Source organism: Eschrichtius robustus, chromosome 3, assembly GCF_028021215.1.
Source record: "Eschrichtius robustus isolate mEscRob2 chromosome 3, mEscRob2.pri, whole genome shotgun sequence".
Taxonomy (NCBI): Eukaryota; Metazoa; Chordata; class Mammalia; order Artiodactyla; family Eschrichtiidae; genus Eschrichtius; species Eschrichtius robustus.
The window spans coordinates 121,710,956-121,729,936 of NC_090826.1; the positions used below are offsets into that span (position 1 = coordinate 121,710,956).

Sequence of the window (18,981 nt, forward strand, 5' to 3'; positions counted from 1 at the left end):
GAAAGTCTGCAGGGACAATAGGAGTGGCAGGATCTTCTATAGGAGACAGTCTCAAGACTCTGCAGTGGGGAGAAAATGGAAAACAATAAGTGGCCGGCAGAGCCAATCAGAGTCTCTGTCTCCCTGGGGCTCCTGGGGAGCTGTAAGAAGGACCATACAATGGGATGAGAACCGCTAAGTGTGATGTCTGCACGTCCCAGAGGCTCCGTGAGGCTCTGGCTTCACCGAGAAGTGCAGGATAACACAAATAGCTCACCACTGATGGCAAATGTTGCTGGCAATGGGCAGCTTTTACCTCGAAAGGGTGGACTAAGTACTTTTCTTGTTCTCACAAAGCATCTGTTCCAGAATCAGCCAGGCAGAGTGGGAAGAGCCTGGCTTTTGAAGTCTGATAGAACCTGGATGCAAGTCTAGATTCCACCTTTGAGAATTTGAGCAAGCTATAGACTCCTTTGGAGCCTCAGTTTCTTTATCTATAAAATGAGATCATAACTATCTCACAAGATGTTTTGGAGCTTAAATAAGATAATGTATCAGAAGGATCTGATACATACTAGCTGCTCTCAGTAAGTGGCAGCTCTTAACTCCCTTTATTGAAATCAATTTAACATATATGCCCACGTACGTATTTGTATAAGATCATTTATTTCAAGACAGCCAACTGAGCCAAAAATAGAACTTCATGAGCATCTCAAGGCTCTGTTCGTCATTACTATAACAGATTAAATCAAACTTCAACAAGCCTTTCGTATGTTATCGGAGAAGAGACCAATGGACAAATATGAAAGGACAAACACTCGAGAGGAAACAGGGTGCATTTCATTCAGGCAACCATGGCTATGGTCTACCCTAACCCAAAGTCAATATTGACATTAGCCAACCAGTGTCGACCAACACCCACTTTCATTGCCCAACACCCAACATATGTTCAGGAAGTCGGCAGCTCCATGTTTGACCAACCAGAGCCAACAGTTGCTATTTGGTTAACGCTGACATTATCTGACAAGTGTTTGGAACAGACCCTTTGCCCGTATCACTTCAGTTCTCAGATGACTGCCTCTCATGGAGGCTGCTGACCACTTTATGGACCTACACTGAGATGCCCATATTCTTGCCTTGTGCCCCTGACTGTCAGACCCCCCACCCCACGATCAGTCCACCTCTCCCCTCACTTTATAAATGGAAAGAAACCAAGGCCAGAGAAGGAGCAGTGACTACCCCTGACCACAGAGAAAGTTCAGATTATTGAGAGGACCAGCCAGAACTTGAGGCTCGGTTAACGATCAAGAAATGAAAGAGGTTATAACATGGCCCAGCTAGGGATGGAAATGTGTCCCCCAGGCTCTTAAGTAGTGCCCTAACCAGCTGAATGAGCAGACAGTGTATGTCAGTGAGTCTCTCCTGCTTAGAAGCTCTCGCTTTCCCCTCTCCCTCTTCTTTGCCGAAACCTGGGAAGCTGTCTACCAGTCAGGCCATGGAGCAAAAGACTGCGGTAAAAGCATGGATTCCAATAATCCAAGCCAAGGTGGCACGATTTATATTACAGACTTTCCATATTGTCACACAGACATGCAAAAATGGCAAGAAACATAAAACAGACATACAGAAAATACATGTTTCCTTTTTAGGGAATTAAAGGTTTGGTTTCCTTTGAAAAATGTCAGTTTTCCTTTCCCTTCATCCTCATTAGCCTCCTGGGACACTCTTAAACATACCCAGCAAAGAACAGAGCAGAGGGAATGAGGTATTTTTAGCTGATATTCTGGGCACAGATTCCTATTGTTCCACAATTTTTGGCTTGACTGGATGGCACGTGGCCAATATAATGTATACGCTTACAAAGAATGTATGTTTCCTGGGCTCTGTGTGTGTGCGTGTGTGTGTGTGTGTGTATTAATAGTAAGAAGGACAAGGACATTATTGATGCTGTTTTGATGGGAAAGATTCTGAGATCCCAGCAGGGGTAACACCGAGCTCTCCATGAATCCCATTTGCTTTTTGTCACCATCACTTTTCATTATTACCGTTGTAATATATGTCCAAAAAAAAGAAAAAGCCACATTGTCACAATCCAAAGCTCCTCACAGAACCAACTGATATCAACTGCATTATATTAGGAACTAGATGCATTCTGAAGACCAGTTCTAAATCATCTGGTGCAGTGACCAGCACACGATAATGTTTAAAACCGCGGTCCCCAAGCTTTTTGGCACCAGGGACCGGTTTCACGGAAGACAATTTTTCCACGGACGGGGTTGGGGGGATATGGTTCAGGCGGTAACGCGAGCAATGGGGGCGATGGCGAGCGGCAGATGAAGCTTCGCTCGCTTGCCCGCCGCTCACCTCCTGTTGTGCGGCCTGGTTCTTAACAGGCCGGGGACCAGCACTGATCCGTGGTCCAGGGATTGGGGGGGACCCCTGGTTTAAAACATTGCCAGTCACTACTACCCTCCTCCTCCTCACTTGTAATACTTCTCCTCAAGGATCACCCACTCTTGGGTGAAGGGGAGACAAGGAAAGACAAACACTGACTGACCATCTGAGTAAAAATCTCCCACTGTGGCATAAAAGCCAAAGGGAGCGCCATGTAGGACTTTCCCTTTCCATGTGAGGGGTGGAAAATATCTCCGGATAATCTGAATTTCCAGAATGCCTTCAGTTCAAAGATCTCAAAGCATGTGCAATCTTGTGTAACATCTCAGCTCTGAAGTAAAGGGGGGGGGGGGTGTCAGATTTTATTATCTGATTCTATTATCTTCATCACACAGAAAACTGGCATCACAGCAGGGTGTGGCATTTTTGGTGTATAACAGCACCAAAATTCAGCAGTGGTGGAGCCCAGAGTAAAAAAAAAAAAAAAAAAACAGGTGTCCTGAACCTCTGATGCAGCCTCTTTCCCATAACATTGCACTGCTTTCCTTTTGACTCAGAATCCATATGTCTTGAGAGCTCCAGAAAGGTTTCAACAAAGTATGACCCAATGGAAGGGAGACAGTTTTTATCTCTATATTTTATTTTTTTTCTTTTTACCCTTCAACATTTTACCCTTTTTTATCCTTCATCTCTCTCCTCACCCATTAAAAACTGGAAGACACCACACCCATTAGGGGGGCTACTATCAAACGTGGAAAATAACAAGTTTGGTGAGGAGAAGTTGGAACGCTTGTGCACTATGGGCTGCAAAATGGTGCAGCTGCTACAGAAAACAGTATGGTAGTTCCACAAAAAATTTAAAATACAATTACCATATGATCCAACAATTCTACTTCTAGGTATATACCCAAAATAATTGAAAGCAGAGACTCAGATGTCTGTATATTCATATTCATGCCAGCATTAGTTATATAGCCAAAAAGGGAAAGCAACCCATGTGTCCCTCTACAGACGAATGGATAAACAAAACGTGGTACATACTTTGGAATGTATTGGAATATTATTCAGCATTAAAAAGGAAGGAAATTCTGATACATACAACAACATAATGAGAATATTATGCTAAATGAAATAAGCCAGTCACAAAAGGACAAATATTATATGATTTCACTCAGATAACCTCAGTAGGCAAATTCATGAAGACAGAAAGTAAAATAGTGGTTGTCAGTGGGTAGAGAAAGGAGGGATTGGGAAGTTATGGTTTAATGGGTAAAGTTTCAGTTTTGAAAGATGAAAAGAATTCTGTGGTTGGATGGTAGTAATGGTTGCCCAACAATGTGATGTACTTAATGCTACTGAACTGTACACTTAAAAATGGTTGAGATGGTAAATTTTATGTCATGTGTATTTTACCACAATTTTTTAAAAAATTAATTAAAAAAACTGGAAGACACAACGATTGTTCATACTCTACCTCCTGTAACCAAAATCTAGGTGACTGTGTTCCCAGTTGAAAATCTCACCTGCCCAAGCTCCCTTGCAGCTAGGAGTGGCCACGTGAAGCAGTACACGGGGTTCTACTGGGAGGTATGAGCAGGAAGTTCTGGAAAAGCTATTGTTCTCTTGATGAAATGAGACAGCCTCAGCGGGTGCATACATTTTGCTCTTCACCCTTTCCCTATTTCTGTCCGGAACTAAAATATAACATCTGGAGATGAAACAGTCATCATGGTACCAAAAGGATGAAAGCTTCCTGTTAAGGATGCAGAGCAAGAGAAGAGAAGCCTGGATCCTTGAAGACTTTTGTGAGCAGTTGCACCATCCTTGGACTCCCTACTTCTTGACACCCTTTCAGTGAGAAAAATAAAATCCCTTTTTAATTAACCCACTGTAGTCAGGATACAGTTATATGAAGGCAAGTATTATATGAAGGACTTCCTCATCCCATCCAAGCTCTATCTAGGGCAACTTCTCCACTTAGACACTAGACTTCACCACTTCAGGCTTACTCAAAAGCTATGTCATATATTTTCCCTCTCTGTAAACATTTTAATATATTGTTTTAATTTCTCCAGTGTTAGGAAAAAAATTATCCTTCTCTTGATCCTACTTCCTCCACCAAATATGTCCTAATTTGCTTGACAAACTTCGTAGAAAAAATTCAAAAAGAAATCACTTCTGTTTTCTATTTTTTTTTTTAACAAATTTATTTATTTTATTTATTTAGTTTTGGCTGCATTGGGTCTTCGTTGCTGTGCATGGGCTTTCTCTAGTTGCAGCAGGGGGGGTTACTCTTCGTTGCGGTGCATGGGCTTCTCATTGTGGTGGCTTCTCTTGTTGTGGAGCAGGGGCTCTAGAGCGCAGGCTCAGTAGTTGTGGTGCAAGGGCTTAGTTGCTCCGCGGCATGTGGGTTCTTCCCAGACCAGGGTTCGAACCCGTGTCCCCGGCATTGGCAGGCAGATTCTTAACCACTGTGCCACCAGGAAAGCCCCTACTTCTGTTTTCTATCTCCAGTTCCTCTCCTTCTACTCTCTCTTAAGGCCAATCCAATCAGGCACTTATTCTACTCTTTCTAACAAAATTTTCCTGTAAAAGTCACTCATGGCCTCCATATTTCTCAGTCCTCATCTCACTGAGCCCATCAGCAGCATTTGACATTGGGATCACTTGGCTTTCAGGACCATTCACTCTCTGGTTTTCTTCCTATCTCACTGGTCACTCCTTCTTGGTCTTCTTTCTAGTTTCCCTCATCTCCCTAACCTAGAAATATTTCATCCCCTTCTCTGTCTAGACTCACTGTCCTTGGTGATCTTATCCAATCTCATTACTTTAAGTATCATGTATCTGCTAAATTACTTTGAAATGTCTATCTCCACCCCAGATTACTCTCCTAAATCGAACTTACATATCCACTCAATACCTTCACTTGGATTTCTAATTTCTAAATCTCAAACTTCAAACTAAAGTAGAATTCCTGATCTTTTCCCACCTACCTCACCCTGACTCAAATCTGCTCCAACCAACCACAGTCTCCACTTTTCTGTTGATGAGCGGCACCTACATCTTTCCTGTTGCTCAAGACAAACGTCTCATAATCATTCTTGACTCCTCTCTCCCACACACCTCATATTCAAACTGTCAACAAGCCATTTCTGCTCCACCTTGAAAGTATAACCAGAATCTGATCACTTATCTCCATTACTCCCTCTGTAGGCCATGCTTCCATCATATTTTCCCTGGATTACCTCAACAGCTTCCTAAATGGACCACCTGCTTCTTCTTGCCACCTGCCAGGTTGATTTTTCAACACAGAAATCAGGGCAATCCCATTAAGAACTAAATTAGAGCATGTCACTCATCTGCTCAAAACTTATTCCCATTTTATAGATGAGAAAATAGAAGCTTGTGAAGGTTTAAGTAATTTGCTCAACTTTACACAGCTAGTAATTGGGGGCGGGGGGCCAGGATTCAAATCAAGTCTGTCAATGCTAAAACCCACCAAAGATCCATTGTATCATTGTTTAACTTAGCTCTGAGGGTTGCCTAGTCAAATGGTAGGATGGTACTTTACAAATGTAGCCTATGTGACTACAAGGCAATGCTTATCAACCACCAGTATCAACCCAAGCTCCAGATACGGCAGAGGTAGATGAATGAGGTTCATCTACACCTATATTGTAATATCAGTAAACTCTACTGAAATATTATACCTAGAAAGGAAAGGCCAGATGTTGCCCTCCACTTCTTGAGAGAGAGAGAGCCCAGGCTCTGAGATCAAAGGCCCAGGCCAGGTCTAACCCAGAAGAGCATCAGCCTTGGAAACTTGTGAGAAACAAGCGAGTGGGAATTGGGGGAAAAACAGAAAAGCCAGGAGGAACAGTGGCGAGTGTGCAGCAGCAGCCAGCAAACCTCCACCCCAACCACAACATTCGTGTGCAAGTCTGGGATATAATTTTCCCCTTGGATGCCTTTCATATGGCTCTGCTCCCCACAGCCAGCTCCATTCAGAGGATTAGAGAACAGGGACAGACATGAGGAGCTAAAGAACCACAAAAATCTCTGTGAAACAGGATTCCTGGCTTGGAATCACAGTGACCAGTTATGTGTACAAGTTATGTGGACAGATGTGAGTGCATACACACACACACACACACACACTCCCTTAGATTGGGGATCCAGTTTGGTTTCATAGCATACTACAGCCAGAAGTTAAAAAAAAAAAAATTTATAACAACCCCTCCCTACCATGGGAATAAATAATGACCAGCTAGGGTGTCCCCAAGCCAGAGGAAGTCTTGAAGGGAACATGAGCTTTTAGAGGTGTCTCTGTTCCACTTAGGGCAGTGAGCTCTCAGAGTCTATAAGAAGGGATCAAAGGGAGAATGCTAATAAAGTAGTCCACCACCTCCCTGCTTCTCAGAGACTCCGGGTTCCCAGGTAGAATTTTAAGAACAATTAGGAATTTGAAGACTGGTTCTTCCAAGCCAAAACCTAAGGCTGGAGGGACCTCGTGCCGGTTACAGGAGAAATGCCTGCCTTCATCACTGGGTGCCAGGCAGATTACTTCAACTAGGCACAAAGACAGGGGTTTGTTTTTCATTTGGGCAAGGGAGTAGGCAGAGGAGCTTTCATGAAGATGCCTCTCTAAAGGCCTGTAGGCCTTGCCCCAGTCCACCAGGAAGAAGGGACTTCTAAGGAAAAGGCAAGAACTATTTTGCACTTGAACAAGTGTTTCTCCGAGCCCTGCTCATTTCTTCACTGTGAAGAAGGAGCTGCATATACTAGCATCAACCTCCATCCCAACTGTACCAAGAAGAGCCACACGAGAAGAACATTTGGTAATTGTTATTGTCACTGAAACATATTGCTACCTAGACTACAGTCGTGGGCTGAATCCCTCTAAGAACATGTCAGTAGCCCCGTGAAAAAAAAATTCTTTGCCCAAACTGCAGCCATGGGAGGGGAAGAGAAAAAGAGGGGGAACATACACCACAACACATCTTCACCAACCAGAAAAAAACATAAAGGTCATGACCAACTAATTTATGGGCACGCTTGGGGAAAAAATAATGAATTTTGCGGCATTCCTCACAAAGGGACACAAGGTCTTCACAACTAGCAAATATTGAAAAGGAAGTTGGGAAACTCAAATTATAGATCATTATGGAAAAGGTTTTATTCACACATATAACAAATAACTGTGTAGTGCCTACGATTCTAGCTGCTGATATCGAGGCACCATTCTAGGTGCTAGAAATATAACAGTGAACAAACCAAGCAAAATCCCAGCCCTTGGAGTTTACATTTAATTGCAAACAAACAGACACCAAATAGAATGTCAGATGAGTGCGGTAGATTAAAAGGAAGGCATAAAAGAGGCTGGGAAGTGTGCCAGGGTGAGGAGTTGTAATTTTCACTGAGTAGCTGATGTTTGAGCAAAGATCTGAGGGAGCTGGTGAGGAGTAAGCCTTACCACTACCTGTGGGAAGAACCTTCCTGGCAGAGAGAACAGCAGGTGCAGAGGCCCTGGGGTAGAAGCAGGAAACATCATGGAGTCCAGTGTGGCTGGATGATGTGGGCAAGGGGTAGAGTGGTAAGAGCTGTGACTGGAGAAGTTATGGGGGAGAGGCTAAATAGGCCAGAGAGGACCTTGCAGATGACAGTGGGGACTTCAACTTTTCCTCCGGAAGCCAGTGGAGGGTGTTTTGCAGAGGAGTGATTTGCCGGATGAAGTTTTTCTTTTCCTTTTTAATTTATTGAGGTAAAATTCACGTAACATATTTCAAAGGGAACTATTCAGGGGCATTCAGTACCTTCACAGTGTTGTACAAGCACCACCTCTATCTCATTCCAAAACATTTCCATTACTCCAAAATAAAACCCCTTAACACATTAATCAGTTTCTCCTCCCTCCATTCTCCCCTGACCCTAAACGTGGGCAACCACCAATCTGTGTTTTGTCTCTACTGATATACCTATTCTGGATATTGCATATAAATAGAATCACACAGTATGTGTCCTTTTGTGCCTGGCTTCGTTCACTTAGCATGTTTACTAGGTTCATCCACGTTGAAGCATGTGTCAGTATTCCATTCCTTTTATGGCTAAGTAATATTCCATTGAATGGATATACCACACTTATTTATCCATTCATCTACTGATGGACGTTTGGGCTGTTTCCACCTTTTGGCTACTGGGAATGATGCTGCTATGAACATGCATGTCCATGAACTTGACTGGGTTCCTGTTTTCAATTCTTTGGGGTATAAGGATGAAGTTTTAATGGGATAAAGTTTTAACGGGATCACTATCAGTGCTGTGTTGAGAGCTATGTGTAGGGAGGGGAAGGTCAATAGGAGGTTTTTAAATACTCCAGGTAAGAAGAGACAGACACTGAGAAGAAGTGACCAGGAGACAGGAGAAAGAACAGGAAAGTGTAGTGGACGCCAAGTGAAGGGAGTGTTTCAAGGAAACAGGTGGGATGAAACCCATCCAGTGCTGCTGACAAGTCCAGGAAGATGAGGACTGAGTACTGACCACTGGGCTCGGCAATGTGGTGAGGGAGGGTGGATGGCCGGGGGGGGGGGTGGTGGTGCAATGGAGTGGGGGACATGGGGACACAGGAGTAAACAGCTCTTTCAAGGAGTTTTGTGAAATAGCATAGAGAAAGGGAGTGATAGCTGGAGGGGGATATAGGGTCCAGGATGGTTTCAATGGGAGTAATTATGGAATGTTTGCCAACAGGAATGATGTGATATGAGGGGACTCTTCAAGATGGACGTCAGAGGTAGGGGAGACATGCTGGAGCTTGAGCGACGTCCACGGTGAAGGAGTGGGTATCCCATGGGACCCAGCACACACATGGAGTAAGAACTGGCCTTAACTTAGAGCGAGGTAAGCCTCCTGGGTGCTGTAGGTAGAAATCTTGGAAAGTCATACTGAAAGGAGCCCAAGTCTGGACCACTCTGGATTGTTTGATCTAATCAAAAGCAGAGCCAAGCTTAAGTCAAAACCACATAAATCAAAGCACTAATATTTGGCAATGAATCTGCCAAGTAATTTTCCTTTTTTTTTTTTTTCTTAAATGGGAATTTTGAGGTAACTTTTATTTTGACTGATTGCTTGGTTGATTAAATGACAATTGATAAAAATTGGGCTTTATTAATTTTTTTGCAATTATAGTTTCATTTTTTAAATTTAATTTTATTTATTTTTTATACAGCAGGTTCTTATTAGTTATCTATTTTATACATATTAGTGTATATATGTCAATCACAATCTCCCAATTCATCCCACCACCACCACCATCCCCCCTCCCCACTTTTCCCCCTTGGTATCCCTACATTTGGTCTCTACATCTGTGTCTCTATTTCTGCCTTGCAAACCAGTTCATCTGTACCATTTTTCTAGATTCCAGATATATGCGTTAATATACGATATTTTTCTCTTTCTGACTTACTTCACTCTGTATGACAGTCTCTAGGTCCATCCATGTCTCTACAAATGACCCAATTTCGTTCCTTTTTATGGCTAATATTCCATTGTATATACGTACCACATCTCCTTTATCCATTCGTCTGTCGATGGGCATTTAGGTTGCTTCCATGACCTGGCTATTGTAAATAGTGCTGCAATGAACACTGGGGTGCATGTGTCTTTTTGAATTATGGTTTTCTCTGGGTATATGCCCAGTAGTGGAATTGCTGGGTCATATGGTAATTCTATCCAAGTAATTTTCCTTTGCCTCCGATTTACACTTCTTGTGATGCTCTTGGGCTAACATTAAAGCCACAGTCATGAATGCTGGAGCAGCTGGCTCAAGAGTGAGCGGAGAGACTGGATAAACCAAGCCCTGCACCTCACACAACATGCAAAATATTGAGGCCTTAGGAATGGCTTTGAGAGAGATTGTTACTGTCTCAGTAGGATTGTTAGTAAATATTCCCACATCTACTGCAATATGTACAATTAGGAAGTAAGGTGGAAGGGATGCTAAATATCTTTTTATAATATAATTTAAAGGGAAATGATAGTGTAGTGGGAAGAGCACTGAAAGGCATGAGTTTGAGACCCCACTCTACCACTTACTATCCGTGTGACCTCAGTCAAGCTAACTAATTCTCTGAGCCTGAATCTCTCAACTGAAAAATGGGGTTAATGAAAACCACATCACCAGTTTTCAGCAGCAAATGAGGGGATATCACTAAAAACAGCTTGTAAAACAGTCCACGTACCAGGTTTTATGTACATGTACATAGCCTGGTTTTAGCTATCTAGATGTGCTTCATATTTTTATGAAAATTTTTGAAAGCTATTGCAAAGACCCTATGACAGGCAACAAGAATCTCCAGAAGGGAGCCATGCTTTCTATATACTGGACCCAAAGTCGAAGAACAGGACAGAGAGAAATCCCCAACAGCTCAGGTGTGTGGCCTCTTCAGGAGTCTAGACTCATTACCTCATCCCTGGCTAAGCCACCAAAGGCTCACCAAGAGCTACCCAGAGATGGATCTCCTGCTTCATCATTTACCCCCATTACCTCTTTAAGCACACTTCAGTCCCTTGGAGGATTTGAGACAAAAGAGGGTGAGATACTCTGGACTCTCAATTTGGAGACTGGCTCCAGAGGGTGTTACCTATCCCAGTGCTGAGAGCAGGGCTACATGGGAATATCCTGCTGAGAACCAGCTTCTCAAAGGCCTGTTTGTACAGCTCTGTATTTCCATCCCCACACTAGAGACTGCCAGGTCAGAGTTCAGCAAACTAACAGAATAAACGTGGGAACTGTCCCTGCACCAAAGGACATCAGGATTTCAGCCCCACTAGATACCTCCCCGGGCGACCCTCCAGATCAGCACTGTCCAACAGAAATGTCTGCAATGATATAAATGCCCTATATATGTGCTATCCAGTATGTTGGCCATGAGCCAACTTTACATGCTCCTAGAGAAAGTATTAAGATGCTTGAAGGTGAGGCAAAAGCAGGAATGTGAAGACCCTGGTGTGTTCTTATTCACAGTTGCATCCTGTCCCCTCAACTACGTGGCATGGCTTCTGTTCTCTCAGCAAACTAAATCCTGCCCGGCCTTTAAGGGTCAGCTCAAGCCTCAAACGCCGCTATGAAGTCATCCTTGCCCATTCGGCGCTCTCTGTGGCTCATGTGGGTACACTGAAAACAAGAGCTACAGAAACTCACAGAAGACTCAGGAAACTTCCAGTTGGGGACAATCAAGGCAGTATTCTCCAAAGAAATGATGACTTAAACGAGAACCTTAAATAATAAGAAAATCTGAACGGCCTGTTACAGTGTCCTACATGCCAAATGGAGACTCTAGAGTGAGCTAGGATGCAGAGACAAAAAGCCCAAGGTGAGGTAAGCAGGTAAAAAAGTAGACTAGCTTGACTGCTACCTGCTTGGCACAGAGGAGTATCAAGAGATAAAATATGAAATGTGTGTTTCCTGCGAGATGTGAGGCCATCTTGAGCCAGATAGAGGGGGCCTTGAATGCTAAGCAGAGTCTGACCACTATTTCATAGGAAATGCGAGTCCACACGTTTTGGAGCAGAGGCAAGCAGCACTGTAGGAGGAACCCTGTCAGGCCAGCATGCAGGATAGATGCAAAAGAATCCTGGGCAGGCGTGGACCACTGCCATCTCATACCCCACACACTTCTGTTTCCCAGGAGTGACTTCTCCCCTTCCAGCAGTTTCGAGCCCAGTGACCCTTGCCTTTTCTGCCAGTGGAGGGGCACCACAGCAGACACCGTTGGTTGCCTTCCCAGTTGCCACTTCTACCTCACTAAGGGAACCCCAATGTCGATGGGCAGCAATCTACGCCATTCCAGGGATAAGTCGCGTGTGATCTTAGCCAGGCAGACCAATCTCTCCCCGTTTGCCAGTGACTAACCTGGGGGCTGAGTATGTGGCCCAGTTGTGGCCAAAGAGATATAAGGGAAAGTCTGCTGGGGACTTCAAAGAAAGACTTTCCTCTCAGAAGCAAACAACGAAGAAAGCTCTAGTCCCAGCCCTTTCCTTCTCACTCTGGGCCCTATCTTATGAGGATGTGAAGCCACCTTGCAGGCACTGGGTGACAAGCAGGACAATGAAGTCAACACACGGAGGATAGAGGGTAGGAATTTGGAGGGAGGTTGGATCCAAACCGTGGATGACACGGTTGAACTGCCAAACCAACATAGAAATGCATCCCTCCCAATTTCTGGTTAAGTAAAAATCACTCTCCTGTTGGTTTAAACCTACGATCATTCATTCTCATGTTACTTGCAGCCCAATACCTACTAAGTCATAGAGTTCACCTGGGATTTGGTCCCAGAGCTGACCTATGTTTTCTATTGCATGCTGATCAAAGCCTCTGGATCCTGCAGGACAGCCCGACAGCAGAAGGCACAGTGTTCCAAGAGCACAGGAACCGGACAGTGGCCAAAACTGAGAAGCAAGGGTCACTAAGACCAGCGGCTGCTGACCCCGTCATAAAAAGGAAGAGAACCACACTTTACCCTGCTGCTGGGCAGGTAGAAACACCTGGAAGGAAGAGGATGCGCCCAGCCAGAGGGAGGGCTCAGGGCCCCGGCTGACCCATCGATGACCACTCAGCTCACCAAGTGCCTCCGCGCTGTAAATCGAGTGGAAAGATTCCGCCCACCAGCTCGGCCCGGGGCGTGACAAGCTGGGTGCGTTTCCTGCCAGACCCTCACTGCCTATCATGCTTTACGGACGCAAAAGCAAATTCCACCATATGTTAAAGTTAATTGCAAACATTTGCTGCTGAAGAGGACTCCATTTTTCAAGAGCCCTCGGAGATCTGGTTACACCGGTGGCTGGAGCGTCAACCAGCCTCATTCACTCATCAGAAGCAGCAGGGCCAACATGAGGGTGGCAATCAAACTGTGGAAAGGACCCTCACCCACTCCTCCTTCCCCTGCCATCCAGCCTGTCCCCGCCTCCGCTGGGCTCAAACAAGTGCATACCCCAGGCCCAAGAATGTGCAACGGCCCTCACCTCCATCAGCACAGATGGAAAACCACTGTGGGGGAGCTGGAAGGACTGGGGCTGCGTGGGTGGAGAGAGGCGATGGCAGGAAGGGGCGGAAGGATGAGGATGGCCTGGGAAGCGAGCTGGCTGAGTTCCACTGTCCGGTGAACTAAGAGGCACAGAGAAACGCAGAAGCCCCCAGGAGGCCCAGAGCAGTCAGGCTAGTTTGTTAGGGGTCCGCCTGGGGATATGAGCGATAGTTATTGATGGTGTGGTTTAGGAAGAGGCTAGTGAGGGTGAGCCTGGGGCTGACAAGGCCCTCAGCTGTGAATGCAGCCTGGGGAAGTCCCCAGAGTGATGGCTGCGAAGAAGGCAGGACTTAGGTCTTCCGTGAACATTCCTCTATGGCCCACGGAGAGGTATTTATAAGCACATCCCTGGCAGCATGGGGAGAGGAAATAGAGGACTTTGTACAGCTCAGCCTATGCACTGCACCCACATTCCCATCTGTCCTGGGAGGAGCACTTTGTGGTTTGGATTTGCACCAGCCCAGCTGGAGACACGAGGTGGGAGGAGCCACAGCACTAACTGCTCTGGCGCAGGTAAGAGCACCCCTGAGGGGGTGTGAGGAGGATTCTGTGCACTAGCCATCTAGGCAAGTCCCAGTGTGCTGTGTCCAGCTGATGGAGAACTCTTCCTGAGCAAGCTCTTGGAGGAGGGATGTGTAAAGCCATCACCATCACTGAGTGACCTGTCATGCCTAGAGACTCATTCCCCCGCCCTTTACAAAGGACGAGTAGCATGTGTGGTCTAATGAAGGGAGCCTGCTTGACAGCTTCATAGGAACCCAATACCACCCAGAAGCCCCTCCTAACAGCAAGTCCTGAGATACTCTGTGTCCACACAAAGACCATTCATCCAGCGGATACAAATGTGCAATCGACTCACGGGGAGAAATTTTTCAAGAAAGGCAGGTCAACCCATCAGGGATCCTTTGGAGCCTGTCCACTGAGGCAAATCTCACCTTCCCATCTGGGATCCTATGAGCACCTACCTGCCTAATTCTGCTATCTTGTCTATCCTGATATGAATGTGGCCCCCACCAAACACATTGCATCTTATTACATACATTATCTTATTTGTAATAAATATGCGTTTATTAAGCACCCACTGTATTGAGTCACTCCATGTGATGAGTATCACAAAAACATAGATTGTTCCTTACACAGGGAAGTCTAACCTCTAGTTGGAGGTTCAGAGCACAAGCATGAGAAAAGCTAAGTGATGATACAAGAGTTAAATAAGATGAGGGCGCAAGAAGACATTCAACACATTGCTGACGACAAATCTGGCTCCTCTGGGAGAACACACAGGACCACAGAGGGATGCCACAAGGTAGTACCACGTGAAGACAAGAAACAACAAGCACTAGCAACTCACGCTCGCTGAAGCTTTACATGCCCAAGACACTCCTCAAGGCGCTAGATGAAGTCATTTATTCCTCATCACCACCCTGAGTCAGAGACAGTGATCATCCCCATCTTACAGACTAAGCAACTGGGCACAGAGAGGTTAAGTGAGCGTAATCTCATCCTAGCCTGACGGTGATGTATCTGCCCTGAATCCTGGGCAGCGCACACCTGCCTGGTTTCCCGGAATGACTTTTTTTCTCTTCTCTACTTTTCAGGTCCAATTGTGGCCTCCCCTGGCCATCCTCCATTCCCACCCTCAGGACCTCTACACACATATGTATTTACCCTCTCATCTTCATGGTCTAAGAACACTTTACGCATCTACTTTGGTCTATGTCACTGAATTTATAACTATCAGCTTATATCTGTCTCCCTCACTACACTGTGTCCCTAGAGGAACAATATTCCTTTTTTTTTTTCTTAATCCCCAGTACATAGCATAGTACCTAGCCATGTACAGTACAGTAGGTACTTAATTGTTTGTCAGATTGAATTAAAATGAATTGAATTGAACTAACTTGGGATTTTGGTTTTGGGGCATAGAAGTCAGGGCTGATTGCTGATTCTCTCTAAGAACTGAGAAATGACCACGCTGCCCTTAGCTAATCCACCTTCCCAGAGCTGGACTCCAGGGGTGAGTATTTACTGCAAAAATCAGAAGTGGCAGCGGGACTGATGGATGACCACCACCCTCATAAAGAGCTGTGGGACGCAGTCTCCAGCCACAGCCTCAGGGCTGCTAAGTCCCTTGAAACTTTATGGCATTGTTGCCATGGCGGTCACGGACGTAACGTGCCATGGAGGCAAAAAACTGAAATTCCCCTAGAGGTGAAACACTGGTGGGAACCCATTCACAGGCAAGAGTGCGTTACTTAACCTCTCTGAGCCTCAGTTTCCCTATCTGTAACGTGGAGATGATAATCTGCCTCATAAGGTTGTTGGCAGGATTTAATACAACAATAGAGAGACAGAGAGCACACTGGCTGAAGCATAGTAGGCCTTCAATAATTGATAGCAATTCCCATTTCCTTACCTGTTTTTAGGAGTTCTAGTATCCTTTCACCTTGCCAGAGTGAAGTGTTTTGGGTCTTAGTTCAGTTTTTAATTTAAACACACTAGACCGGGATTTGTAGGGACTCTGGGGTTAATGGTGGAAGGAACCCTATGGTTTCCAATCAGTGAGCCTCCTCAGGGATCAAACACAGCCAGACTGACGTCTGAAACTGCCACTGAAGAGCTACAGGCCTCAAGTCCTCCCAATCTCAGTCCCAGGCTGGGCCTCTACCAGGCAAGTAATTTGTTTCTAGGTGCCCAAAGTCACTTGTTTGACTTGGTTGGTTAATACACTAAGGGAAGTTATTCATTAGCAAGTGTGAATAACAGTCCCACCTCCCCAACAAGCAGCAGTCTGGGCTCTGCTAGAGAGCCCAATGCAACTGCCCATTAGCGTTTGTGAGCAATACCCCAGGAAGAAATGCCAAAGGATGTCACACTAAACCTGACGGGGGTGACAGCGGTCTCCTCACTTACAGGTGACTTCTAACCACATTGCAATACCTTCCTTCACATATACCCCTGCTAGGGCCCCTCCTCTGCACTCAGTATCACGCCCTGAGAATGCATTTTCTGATTCTCCTCGCCAAACTTCAACTCCCCGGTCACAGTCTATCTTGGAAAACCCTCTCTGCCTTTTCCTGCCCTTCAAGAGGTCTTTAGTGCTAAGACAAGTCCCTCTTTTTCTGATAACGAGAGCCTGCCAGCATTTTAAAATCAGACCCTTGCTGATGAAGAGCTCTTGAAACATAATAAGATTCCAGCCAGACTGCGCTGCCCAAGAGGCAGCTGCCCTCCACCCTCCCCCATGCAGTCTTCGGCAAAGCCCGGCCGCAGCATGCAGCCGTGGGTCCCAGGAAGAATCAGCACATGTAACTTGATGGGTAACTTAAAGAGGATGAATGGCCAGCGGTCCCACAACCATATGCTCGAACCCAGGGTGAACACAGGACTCAAAACTGGAGGTTATAACCACTCTCTCCTGACTTCGGCTGCTAAAATCACCTCGGACAATGTTATTCTACATTTGTCATGAAAAGCAAAAAGATTTTTAAAGTGTGACTGATGACCGGCTTCCTTGGTTGAAATAAATTCCTCAGCTCTTAAGAGAGTGGTTGGAAAAAAGCATTTACTCATGATTGAAGACGGAGGATGATATTAGTAAGATATCGCATGTGAGCACACTCTACAAAGGACGTGGGAACTCCATACACATCATTTGGTGTTGCGAGCGTTCTTGTTGGTAACTCCAACTGACAGCAGGAGAAACGGGGCACTGAGCAGTAGAGAGATATAGAAAGGTAGAGGTAAGGGCCTCCACTGAGCCAAAGATTTGGGCACTAAAATCTTTAATCAGCCAAATTCAAGGCATGCCACAACTGTGTTCATGATTCCTAGCAATGTACGGTGAGGGTACGAATGAGCTGCAAGGAGGGTGCAATCGTGCAACAGCTCTGGGACCTATATTCGACTGTTTGAGACAGGAATGGGGAGTGCCGGGGAAGGGACCTGCAGGGCTCATTGGTAAGAGCTGCAAGTCAAGTCGGGGTGGAGTGGCCAGTTTGCTGGGGCTGCTGGAATCCCGAATGCCGGGCAGGGCTGAGTGGCAAGACGCTGGCGACAGGAGGAGGTGGGGGTCAGAAAGGCTCTGTGGGTGGCACGTCCACTCAATGAAGTTGTCTTGGCATCTGCCCATCCCTCCACTCTCCGCCAGGGCTCACAACCAGGAGTGCCAGCTTCGTTTGAGAGGGCATCTCTGCCAAATCTTCTGCCCGGGAAGGGGCATTCCAGGGCCGTGGCAGCGTCTGGGAGACTGTTCAGGGGCCGCAAACAGGGTAACCAGACCTGGGATAATGTCACTCATTGGGTCTTCTTCATCTCACACTCCCTCTCAGCGCGGGCAAGTGTATGTTCGGATCAGAGACGGATCTGACTTGGGTTGTCACTGCTCCACGTGAATCCTTCAAAGCACCCGGCTGCCAGGAATGCCCAAGTCCTCCTTTGCTCCACCAGCCCTCTTTGGGCTTCAGATTCCTGGAATCTGCCTCCCTCCGTCCACTGTGGCCACAGGCAGGTCTCATCCTTCTGCTGGGTGCACCCTACCTCCACCCTCCACGGCACCCCACAGCACCTAAAATGCTTCCTGCTAGAATGGCGGAGAAATAATGGGATCTGTTGTCCTTCAGGGCAAGAATCCAGCTTCTTCTGATTGGTTGGGTGACATAAGTGAAGAAATAACTAGGATTCTTAGTCAGGGGTCTATGATTGGGCATCAGGAGGTCTATGAACCCCCCAGAAATTGCATGGTTTTGTGTGTAGCTGCTTAATGTGAATTTCTGGGAATAACTACCATACCTAATGTCAGTTACCATGCAGGAGTTGCTATCCTAAAGGCTTAACCCATAGCAGCTAATTTAGTCCTTACATAGGAGATACAAATTGCTTTTATCCTCCATTTAAAGATGGGGAAACAGAAGTACCAAGAGGCTAAATAACCTGCCAAGGTCACAGAACCAACCAGCGGTGGAGCCGGGATTCAAACCAGGGGCTCTGGCTGCAGAGCCCCCACTCACGAAACCACCTTGACTTACTGTCCCGGTTTACATCACATTCTCAGAGAGGTCCATAACCTCACCACGTTTAACTGTCTTGGAGACATCTAGCTATCAACATCTAGCATGTGGCTGTGCCCTATTTGTTTTTGTATGCCGAGAATCTAGCACTGCGCCTGGAACCCAGGAGACACTCGGAACCCAGGAGACACTCGGCAGCCACTCTATGAAAGAATGAAAAGTGACGATAATCCAGGCTCCCCTTCAGTAGGTTTCTCCTGCCTTTCAGAGCAACCTTTCTCACATCCCCTCACTTCTTCCCGGCGCCTCCATCACGCCAAGCCCTTCCTCAATCACAGGGATTTCCCTGCCACAGGTGTTCTCTCTCTGCCCGCTTGCTGCATCCTCTCTCCTGCTGACCTCCCTCTTCACCTGCAGTCTCTCCAAACCTCACTGGTTCCATACGCCCCGGGGCTAGCCCATACCACCTGATTCTGGACCACCTCCTGGCTTGACTGGCAGTTGGATGGGAGGTGGCAGAA

The 18,981-nt window shown here is 46.1% G+C and overlaps 1 protein-coding gene and 1 pseudogene across 1 annotated transcript in view; one reads left to right on the forward strand and one right to left on the reverse strand.

Moving 5' to 3' along the window:
* The window catches only part of LMX1A (LIM homeobox transcription factor 1 alpha), a 146,242-nt gene that overhangs the window by 55,178 nt on the left and 72,083 nt on the right, over nt 1-18,981 (reverse strand). The window lies entirely within an intron of this gene.
* LOC137761728 (small ribosomal subunit protein uS10-like) overlaps nt 1-18,981 on the forward strand; it is a 28,848-nt pseudogene that overhangs the window by 9,359 nt on the left and 508 nt on the right.